This window comes from Rhododendron vialii, chromosome 1a (assembly GCF_030253575.1).
Source record: "Rhododendron vialii isolate Sample 1 chromosome 1a, ASM3025357v1".
NCBI classification, from domain to species: Eukaryota; Viridiplantae; Streptophyta; class Magnoliopsida; order Ericales; family Ericaceae; genus Rhododendron; species Rhododendron vialii.
In genome coordinates, this window is record NC_080557.1 from 18,371,281 (window position 1) to 18,381,780 (window position 10,500).

Here is a 10,500-nt window from a genome sequence, read left to right on the forward strand (position 1 = left end):
AAGGGAAATCGAGATCGAATGAGATAAGAGATATATATATCGGGGCGTTTTCGGGGACACCCAAAAAAACACCTCATAGTTCCCGATCAAATTTTGATGATCCGAGCCGTTCAATGTGATCAGAACGTGATTTTAAAGGTACCCGAGAGAAATCAGCAAAAAAAATGACCTAGAAAGGCTTGATCCGAACAGTTTCGAACAGTTTTTTATTGAACGGTTCAAATAAAAACTGCTCAAATCAAACCTTTCCCGGTCATTTTTTTTGCTAATTTTTCGCGGACACCCTTAAAATCACATTCTACACACATTGAACAGTTCGGATCATAAAAATTTGTTCGGGAACTATGAGATTACGATTATGGGTGTTTTTTTAGGGTGTCTCTTGAACCGTTCCGTGTGTGCGTATATATATATGAGATTACGATTATGGGTGTTTTTTTAGGGTGTCCCTTGAACCGTTCCGTGTGTGCATGTATATATATATACCTTGGTGGTATGGTTTGGCTCGTTCTTCTTCTTCTAGATCGAGCCGCTGCTTCTTCTTCTTCGTTCAACGGCACCCCCCCCCCCCCCCCCCCCCCCCCCCCCCCTGCTCTCTCTCCCTCCCTCTCTCTCTCGTCTGATCGAAAAAGGAGGAAATGGGAGGTCTACGGCTGGAATATGAGTTTTGTTATAACCCGAATTTCCACTCGGATACTGACCTCCATCCCATTTTTAACTGACCCAACTTCCCTATAAGATCCGCGAGATGCCATTTTAAAACGGGAGCCATTGGATTAGATCCAACGGCTGTGATTAGAGTCTCGCACCAGCCTCCCCATCCGGGATCCCTTAGGAGATCCTAAGTGTGTACTTGGGTCATGTTTAAGTTAATTGTTTTGTAGTTGGGTTAATGTGAATGAGTAGGCCCAAGCAAGGTCCAAATTTTTATCTAAAGACTTGATCGAGTGAATGAGAAAAAATCTAAGTGCTTCCCCGACCAAAATCTCGGGAATTCAATTGCTTTGTTTACTCTTCTCTTGCTGCTAATTCCTCCACTTGTTAATCAAAGTCTATGCTAATCTAGACCAACACAATCAAACTGTTGTGAATGTAATTGTGCGTTAATTTTTTTTGTTTTTGGAAGGTTATGAAAAGAAGAAAAGACATTTTCTTTTTTTTGATACTCAACAAAATTTTATTAGAAACTTGACAAAGGGTACATCGAGGGGGCCGAAACTGAAGCTACAAGAAGAACCTTCAAGCAAAAGATAAGGCCAAAAGAAACCTTGGGGCAAAGAGACCTTGGTTGCAACATTGACATCTCTAAAGCATTCAAGAATTTATTGGAAGTTCACTACATCAAATTTTGGCTTTACCGGTAGTAGTATTCTCGATATTACATAATTGTTGTTAGTTGTAGACACCCCAATCTGACTTCCCGATCGTTTTACTTTCTTCTTCGGTTTCTTGATTCCCCGATGATGAATCAGGTCGAAAACAGTCTCGAGAACTTGGAATGGCTTGAGTTTGGCATGTGAGGAACCCATCCTTAGCCCTAAAACCCTTGAATCAGAACCTGGACCTTGGGTTTGATAGTCGCGCGACATACTGGGATCCTCGCGCAATGGTCCACTTGCCAGGTGGTGGTCAAAGTCAAAGCTTTGACCACTGACCCTCGCGGGGTTGGCTGGACCCTCGCGCGATGCTCTCACTTCATCGCGCGATGGTCAACACCTGTCACTTTCACCCAGATTGCGTGGTGGTCAGGGGGCTACAGGCCTATGTGACCCCGTTTTCGTCTGCTGAACAGCGTTCTGGGGGGCTCCCTTTGCACCACCTCACCCCCCATTCTCCCATCACCTTTGCCACCCCACTTCTCCACCAAGTGATTCTAACCAGCCTTGTTGGCTGGTTACAAGGCCTTGGCTAGCCACCAACTAACCCTTTCTTCTATAAATACCCCCCCATGCTTCATTGCAAAGGGTTACAAAATTCTCTTAAAGAAAGAAGAAGCAAAAGCTCAAGCACAAACATCACATACCACACTCTCTCCTACATAGTCACCTCCCAAGCCTCACCACCTCATTTAAGCCATCTCCAAGGAACTCAAGCAAAGGTATAATATCTTTCTGCTCGTTGTTCGAACCCCTGAGGGGGGCTGGCAAGGCCAAGGCTGGTAATCAATACCAGTTCTGGCCCTAAAGCTAGCAAGGTTTCAAGAGCCGTTACCTGGAAAACCCTCGCGCGATGGTCCCACACACTCGCGCGACACTTCTGTCTGCGTGAGATTGGACCACGTGGGGAAGGGATCCTGGTCTTTAAGTTCATTGTTGTGTTCATTAGTCTTTTAAAAGTCTTTTAAGGAGCTTTAGCTCCCTACTTTGCAAGTTTGCATGTTAAAAATCATTGTTTAAGCCTAGTTCATAACTCCTCTTGGTTTGGAATGCTCTTGGGATGCTCTTGAATATGTCTCAGAGCCCTAAGTGTGCAAAGCAATTCCTGGAAGTCCAGTCTGAACAATCGCGCACCTGTATCACTCTGTCGCGCGATGGTTCTAGGTTTTTCAGGGACTGCCCTTGCATGAGCAGCTTGGCCTTGGCCTCTGTTTAGACACCCCCACTATTTAGGGGTCGTGTTTTCTCAATATTTCCATCTGCCTGCTGTAATATTGTTTACTTTCAAGTACTTATAAACTGCTTGGTTTGCACCTGGGTGAGCACTGGTCCTTCCAGAGCCCAGAAGGGTTTGAAATTCAAACCATTGGTGAAGCATCAACACTCGCGCGAGTGTATGGTATTGTCGCGCGACGGTTCAGTTGCATGCAGATGGATTCACGCATGCAAGCTGGCTGTTTGTTCGTGCCAAAATCATACACAGCACTGTCTTGATGTATGATCGATGTTTTGAACTTTATTCCATTTATTACTTGTCATCTCATTAATCCATGCTATCACTTACATCTTGCAAACATGTTACAGTTTTAAATCCCTGATTAACTGTTCCCCCGCCCTAATTGGCTAAAAATTGATTAATCAAACAGAATCGTAAATAAATATTTTCGCAAATGCCTAAGTAGAGACCGATCTCCGGATTGGGCGAGAGGGGTGCCATAAAACCCTTCCCCTCTCGTAACCTGGCTCCCGAACCCAGATATGGTTATGACGGACTGGTTCCTTAACTTTTTCAAATCAATCAGCGCGGCAAGTGCTTCGAAATACGGTTCCTTGGGTGTCGGACCTTCAAACCCGAGTGGCGACTCTGTATTTTTGCGAGCGCTTGCTTCCCTGCTCGCGCTCCCTCGACCCAGGCCCTTGTGTCTCGGAATCCGAAAATTTCGAAGGGCACGCATGCCCACAGTGGCGACTCTACTGGGGATCGAACCAATATTGGTCTATGTTTAGATTTTAATACACTTGAAGAACGATCCCACAAAAGTTTGTCAAAACGGTGAGCTTCGCGCTGCCGAAGGTTTGAATGGTGATTTAACGGGACCTCGTGTCCGGCCAATCCAATCTGGGACTTTTCCGATCGTTCTCTCGTGTAGTTTCTTCTAAACATTGTCTAAATAAAGAGAGCCTAATTTGAAAAGGGCATTTGCGAATTTGCAATTCTGTTTCAATAATCAAACCTTTTAGCATTCTCATTTGGATCGATGTGGGATAAGCCTCGTTGGATCGTTTTGGCAATCCGGCACGGTTTACCGGAGCTCGGGGACCCCGAATGACCAACAACCTTCGACGATGATGAGTCATTCTACTGTTTGACTTTTGCTTTGCGATTACGCGGGCAGTGGGAGGTATATCTTGGCTCTAGTCTGAGGAACCCGTTACAAGCCAAAACCAGCCTTTTTCACGTACAAAGCACTAGAACTCTCCAAACTAGGACAGGTACCTGTAGGGTAAGATCTACATGCATCTAACCCCCATATACTATCTGTGTGTAACTGCTTTCCCTATCGCATGCACTGTACATACATACCGTTTTGCGTAGGGGCATGTTTAGGGCGGCTTCTAGGTTGTCTCTCTTTCGAGTATGTCTTATGTTTATTAGGACGCTGCTAGGCCCGATGAAGAGTCACGCATCTTTGCGGTGCGTGTTATCAGATTTTCAAAAGTCCTAGGATTAGCAAGACTTTGGAAAATCAAAACTTTCTAAGTCCTTGTCTATATCCCAATTGAAGTTTCAAACAGAAAACAAGGAACGACGGAAAGGATGCCGTGATGCTCATATCACTCTGGTTATCGTGCGCAGCACGTACACCGCGCAGGCTATGGCGCCGTGTCGCCTACGCCGCCCCGGTTAAGGTATCACGTCATCCACCCCGAGTTATTCCGAGTTCAAGGTTGAAACTTCAAGAACGGAAAAGTCAAAGGCTTAGACTATTTTTGACATCTCTTAGTATTATTCGATTCAAGCGAGGATACACTCTTGAAAAGAAATCCGAGGATTTTGGCAGCATCCGAACATCATGAGACAGACTCGTCTGTAGTCTTAGAGTCTAAAGGCGACACTGACGACGATGGCTGCATCATCTCTTTAAAGTATTTTGTTTAGAGTAAGGTTGCTGCAGGGCCCTTATCGAACCTTTTCTTACAGCAAAGCAAAGCAAAATTCTGAACCATTGCGCCGCCAAGGAAAGTATCGAGGCAGAAAGCCAAACCCACTTGGGAACGTCTGCATCAGAATTCCGTTCAAAGGCTAGTCAGGTTGCAAGCTCAGTCAGTCACAACGGAAGACTCTTCGCGCTCCCTGTTGGCCGCTTTACGATTAGGATCACCGTCAGTTCTCCAGGAAATTGAATCTCCGTCGTCACCAACCTCCCCATCCTCATCAAGTTCATCTAGAACCTCCATTATGGCAGATCATCCGCAACCACTGAGTCTCGAAACCATACTCATGAACATCCAGAACAGCATCGCCACCATGCAGCAAAGGGGTGCTCAGACTGATGCGAATCTCACTAGGCTCAATGACCTTATCAACACTCGTCTTCTGCCAGCTACAGAAGTGGGAGGCGAGGTCGATGAGGACGACCATGCGGAACCAATCTTTGTTGAAGACCCTAACCATGCAGGGCGAATCATAATTCAGCCCAACCCGAGAGAGGCTCACCCGGAGACAGCAAATCTGAATCTCGCTGTGGCAAGGCCCGTTCTGGATCCTAACATGATTGCTCTCATGGCAAAGATCGTCAAGCTGGAGGAATCTGTGTCCAAATTCGAGAAGATCAGCGCTGGGGGAATTGACCTAGATCGCCTCTGCTTGTATCCCAATGCTAAGCTCCCCGACAAGTTCAAAATGCCTGACCTCGCCAAGTTTGATGGGAGTGGTGACCCGAAGACTCATCTCTATGGCTATCATGCCGCCATGAAACTCTTGGCTGTTGAACCCGAGGCTATGTCCCAGCTGTTCCCTCAGACTCTCTCAGGACCCACTTTTCACTGGTTTTTGTCGTTTGACATCGCTAAAAGGAGGACGTGGGAGGACATCGGTGCTGCGTTTATTTCGCAGTATAGTTACAATTCCCAGCTCAAGATGACAACCCGAGAGCTTGAGTCCACGAAAATGGAAGCTAAGGAATCCTTCGCGGATTTTGTCAAAAGATGGAGGACGAAGGCTGCTCAGATGACCGATTGCCCGAGTGAGAGAGATCAGCTCCGAATCATCTCTCGCAATCTTCAGCCTGATTACGCTAGGCATTTGGTTCTTGTCCAAGCCTCCTCGAACTTTGATACTTTCTTCGAATCTGGTATGGCTATCGAGGATGCGCTACAAAGTGGGATTCTGTCCAGAGGGGAGTCCTCTAACTCTTTGAAACCAAAGCCCCGGGTCTACTCAGGAAACACCAATGCGTTGTTTGGCAGTGGGACATCTTCCAACACGGCAACCAGCGGCAATAACGCCTCCTCTTCCAATGCAACCAATCGCATCGCTGAGATTAACCAGGTGCAAACCCCTCAAAATAACCGGCCCCGCAGTCAGCTCCGCAGTTTCTCCGCGTTTGAAGCTCCACTGTCATCTGTTATGGAAAAGTTGATCCAGTCAGGGCATCTGAAACCCCTTGACCCAACTCCTCTGCCTAAGAACCCTTCACCTAACTTCAAAGCCAATCTTTATTGTGCCTACCACCAAGGGGCTGGACATCTTACGGACTCTTGTTTCCGTCTCCAACATGCGATTCAGGATCTTATAGATGAAGGGACTCTCCACACTCCACCTCCACCAACCCAAAAACCAAACATCCTTTCCAATCCCTACCAAAGCACAATGCTGCTCCCCGTATCAACCAAATATCCATCAGCTCCACTTATATCAACCCTAGCTCCACTATATTCAACCCCACTGACCATATAACCTCAACAGACCAAACCAAGCCGGTCGTGCCCATGCCTTCTCAGCCCGAAGCCGAGATCTTCTATATCCATCTTGAAGAAGGACAATCGTCCAATCCTGATGTGCCCCTCGCATGCCTACAGAATGGAACGTTTGTGTTCAACGCCTCCATCAGCGACCTGTTTCACCAATCCATCCCTTCCGTGCAGCTTAACTCTGCTTCTTCCTTGGACAGCCCGTATTTTGATGTGACGGATCCAAACTCCTCTCCGAATTTGATAAGCCGTTTTAGGCCTGCTGTCCCTCTTCTACCGGAACGGCAGGTTGATATGCAAGCGGCGGGGTGGGCTATTGCCGATAATGATGACTATGCAGCCCCCATAATCAATGAGTGGACGGAGCTAGAATTAGACGGCTTCCCCCAGAACCCCGAATACGTCCCATTTAACCATGCTTGGTATGACGCCTTGATGGCTAATTATGAAGCAGACATGCTTGACCCTTTGGATGGATTCTCTTTGGGCATGCTATTTCAACAGCCTGAACCCGTTCTACCTGAGGAGGAGTACTATTGGGATCCCAAGCCCGCGTGGCAGTTTCCATTGGAGTTTGACCTCAATCCTCTCCAAGGATACGCTCTACCCAATCATGAGATTCAATTCATAGAAGAGGAACTCGATCAGGGGGAAACTCGCGTCTTGGGGGAATGCTTTCTCCCTTCTACTCTTGACAGGCTGGTTGGCTCTGTAACTAACACTGAGTACGACCCTACATTCTACATCATTAGCGAGGAACTCTCACGCCCCGCACCGCCTTATCCGACCGAGGAAGATCGTAGCATTATGGTTACAGACCTTGTTCCGCCGGCTGACCTCCGGGACGTTGATGATGTGGTTAATATCCAAGTTGGATCCGAGGTCTGGACTGTCAACCGCTCTCTTGCCGATGGGGGACTCTGGGACGTCCCATTTATTGCTAACACGGAGCCTGTTGAGGAGGCTGTAACTGTTGAGGATCCAGATTTCTGGGAGTCGTTGCTGTTCAACGATTTAGCTCAAGACCTCGATCTAGGCATGGAAGCACCTATAGCCCCACCGCCTTCTGACAAAGGAAAATGGAAATTGGGGGAAGTCCCTGCTGATCTTTGGAATGACAGTCAAGATCTTCAGGTGATACCCTCTCTAGAGAACGTTCTCAACGTTACGAGGAGTGGATGAATTTTTCAGCCTTCCAATCTGCAGGCCGGGAGCTCATCCAACTCTTCTAACAAAAGGAACGAACCTTCTGCATTCTCAAGGTCTGCACCGTTTGAGGTACCTCCTAGCTCCCCGAATGATGACATGATTCAGAAGCAGTTGGAGCGAATCCCTGCCGCTATATCACTCTGGGGACTAATCTGTTCCTCCCGCGAGCATCGTCAGAAGTTCTGCCACACTCTCTCTCGCCTTGAGATTCAACCGGATGTCACGCCTGAAGCAATGATATCTATAATTCTCTCGCCTACTTCTAAACACACCGTGGTCTTCACTGACAAGGATCTACCGATCGAAGGGGTTGATCACAATCGCCCCTTGCACATCACTGTTAAGTGTAAGGGACTCTGGATTCCAACTGTTATGATCGACAACGGATCGGCAATCAATGTTTGCCCGTTGAGAGTGGCTTACCGTTTGGGGCTAGCCAAGAAGGACTTTGCACCTTCCAATCTGGCTGTTAAGGCATACGATAGCACTCGTCGTGTGGTCGAGGGCACGCTTGTGCTTAAGCTTGACGCTGAAGGTTTTGAGATGGACGTCGAGTTTCATGTGGTTGATATCCCGGCCACCTTTAATCTCCTGCTAGGAAGGCCATGGCTTCACCGATCTGACATCATGGCTGTACCGTCTACTCTTCACCAAAAGGTTATGTTGGGACTCCCTACTGGAACTTTGACTATCTGCGGGGACTCAGGCATTCGCCCGCTTAAGGAAGATGGCACGCCTGTTTTGGGGATTGCACACGGCGATGAAGATGTTGATCTCGGGGGTTTCTCTTTCGACACTTCTGGGTCGATTTTGGCTATCAACGTGGATGGGGACTTCATCATAAGCTCTGTTGCTTTAGACATCATGAGGAGGATGTCCTATCTACCTGGTCTTGGCCTTGGGATTCACCAACAAGGGATCCCGGAGTTCCCTGCCTTTCCTTCCTGCGAGGGCCGCTTTGGTCTGGGGTACTCCTCCTCTACCAAGGATGCCAAAAGAAGGAAATGCACGGGAAAACCTCGATCTCTTTATGGTGAGCCCGACAGCTACTTTGTGCGTGAAGCGGGGAATGACGTCTACACCGGGCAGCCTGAGCCTTTTATCGATTCAGTCACTGGGGAATTGCTGCCAGGGTTCGAGGTTTTCGCTGATGACACTTGGTCCTCTAGTGATGAAGAGCCAGCAAAGGCGGAGTTCAAAAGGAAGCTTAGCCAGCCCAAGCTGAAGATTGATTGGCTGATGTCTTTTGATCAAGGGAGCTTGGATTAGCTGTTTTATGAGTTCTCCCAAGTGGGTTTGGCCAAGGAAGCTGAAGAGGCCGAGGTGTTCATGCTTGGTTCCGACGACCTCAAGGATCCCATCTCCCTCATCACAGAAGCAAAGGGTAGCCTTAAAAATTGCATTTTCAAATCACGCCTTACTTGCATTGATGATGTATCGGAGTCTGACACTGAGTCTGTTGAGTCGTCTGAGTCTAAGTCTAGCTCTGAGTCGGAGTTTGTGCCTATTGGCCCTCCACATCATGGCTTTTACTTCGAGTTTGATTCCCTTGTACTTGGCGACCCTGCAGGGTCTTATGAAATGAAGGAATCCTCTTCTGACTACTTGAATGATCGTTATATAAACTGTGTCGACCCCGACGATGAAGGGATAGATTTCGATGGGGACATTCCCAAGGAAATCCGTGCCCTCATTGAAAGGGAAGATGAAAGGCATGCTCAGCCGTTAAAAGAAGAAATAGTCTTAATAAACTTGAAAGATGAGAATGATCCCCGAATGGTTCAGGTGGGCTCCACTTTATCCCCAGAGGAACATCATGATTTCAAAGAGCTGCTCTCAGAATTCAGTGACATATTTGCGTGGTCTCATCAAGACATGCCCGGCATCGACCCAGAAATAGTGGAGCATCGAATCCCCTTACTACCAAATGCCAAACCTGTGAAGCAAAAGTTGAGGCGAATGAGGCCAGATTGGGTGCAGAGGATCAAGGAAGAGGTCACTAAGCAGACCGACGCCAATTTTCTCATGGTTTCTCAATGCCCCACATGGGTTGCCAACATTGTTCCAGTTCCTAAAAAGAATGGGCAAATTCGAGTGTGCGTGGATTTCAGGGATTTGAACAAGGCAAGCCCCAAGGACGATTTCCCCTGCCACATATCGATGTACTGGTTGACAATACAGCGGGCCATGCCCTGCTTTCATTCATGGATGGTTTCTCCGGATATAACCAGATTCTTATGGCACCAGAAGACCGTGAGAAAACGACTTTCATCACCGAATGGGGGACTTATTGTTACTTGGTCATGCCGTTTGGTTTGAAAAATGCTGGTCCTACCTACCAGAGAGCCGCTACGACCATTCTGCACGGCATGATGCACAAAGAAGTTGAGGTCTACGTGGACGACATGATTGCTAAGTCAAAAACTCGGGAAGGGCATGTTCTTGTATTGAGGAAGTTTTTCGAGAGGCTCCGAAAGTTCCGCATGCGTCTCAATCCACAAAAATGCACCTTTGGGGTCACGGCAGGCAAGATGCACGGTTTCATGATCACTTCGCGTGGAATTGAGGTCGATCCATCAAAGATCAAAGCGGTGCTTGAAATGAAACCACTGGAGACTGAAAAGGGAGTGCGAAGCTTTTTGGGGAAGGTTCAGTTCATCAGCAGATTCATCGCCAAGTTAACCTTAACTTGCGAGCCGATGTTTCGTCTACTCAAGAAGGACACCCCGTTCGTATGGTCGGACAGATGTCAGACGGCTTTCATGTCCATTCAGAGCTATCTGCAAAACCCGCCTGTCTTGATGCCACCGGTGCCCGGAAAGCCCTTGATTCTATACTTATCTGTGGGTTTTACATCCATGGGATGCTTGCTAGCTCAAGAGGGTGACCAGGGAGTGGAGAAGGCCATTTACTACTTAAGTAAGAAAATGGTTGGGTCCGA